Source organism: Aptenodytes forsteri, unplaced genomic scaffold (assembly GCF_000699145.1).
Source record: "Aptenodytes forsteri isolate BGI_AS27 unplaced genomic scaffold, ASM69914v1 Scaffold55, whole genome shotgun sequence".
NCBI classification, from domain to species: domain Eukaryota; kingdom Metazoa; phylum Chordata; class Aves; order Sphenisciformes; family Spheniscidae; genus Aptenodytes; species Aptenodytes forsteri.
In genome coordinates this window covers 1664580-1665741 of record NW_008796063.1, presented here as the reverse complement: position 1 = coordinate 1665741, position 1162 = coordinate 1664580, and positions in this window count along the sequence as shown.

Below are 1162 nucleotides of genomic sequence, written 5' to 3'. Positions count from 1 at the left end.
GGTTCTGCGATAATTTCCTGAAGGACCCCTAACGACTGGTCCAGCGGGTGCGCGGGAGCGCAAAAGGCCGCGGGCTCCGCAGCCTCCCGCGGAGGGTGCCCGGCCCCGGCGTCCCGCACCCCGCGCTCTCCCCCGCCCCGTTACGAGGCTCCCGAGGCTTCTTGCCCGAAAGTGACGTCCAGTCACCTGAGAGGAGGCACACGAGAAGGGCGAGCCCGCTTTTGGGGATGGTGGGGAGCCCGGGGATCCTCTGGGTACCGGGGCGAGACTGCCGGGAAGAGCCCAGCCGAGAGGCGGACTGATGCGGGCGGGAGCCCGAAGCATCAGCCCCTGCCTGCACATCAGGCTCGCACTCGCTGAGATTTGGACACGTAACGCTGCAGACCACTGATTTGCTATTTTCTTAATTCCCGCTCTTCTCATTCCCTATGAATCAAACAGTCTTTTGTCCTTCAGAGTTTGATTTGATCGCTACTGTTCACATTTCACTTTTGTATTTTTCTCTCCCTATACCATTACTCATTGAGTGCCCCGTGAAATTACAATCGTACATTTTCAACTCAGCAACCCATTTGCAGTGCAAAAATAGGGTCTAAATAATGGCTGAATTAGCCCTACTGGACAGTTTCAGATGTAACACTCTGTAATAATTATATTGCAGGCTGGATTAGGATGCTATTATCATAATCTGGACGTTTACAATTATCTGTAATTTGCAAAGATGCGCCAGGTCTTGATTACAGCAGGTTTTTTTTATCAAGCTAACCATCACTAAACAGTGACAGTAATAACAGCTAATTTTGCTGGCAATATAAGAGGTGCTGGGGTGTGCAAACAATTTCACACCTGGATGTGCTCACTCAACCAAGAATATAGAGAAAGAGCTTCTGCCCTGAGACTCAGAAAAATATTCTCCACTGCTTCTGTTCAGTATAGATTTCTAGACCCCGATCCTTGCTTAGCAGATTTTCACAGGGGGTAAGTTTTGGGGCTCGCTTGGGTTTGGGGTGGGTTCGTGACTGCTTCGCGCCTTCCCCTTCGAGGCGCGCTCCGTCTTTGCTCGTTCCCCTACTTTCGCGGTCACTCTTGCGCCGGTGGTTTCCCTCACCGGGCCGGACCCCGGCAGCTCCGCGCCCCCTTTCCCTCCCGGTGCCGCCGGGGG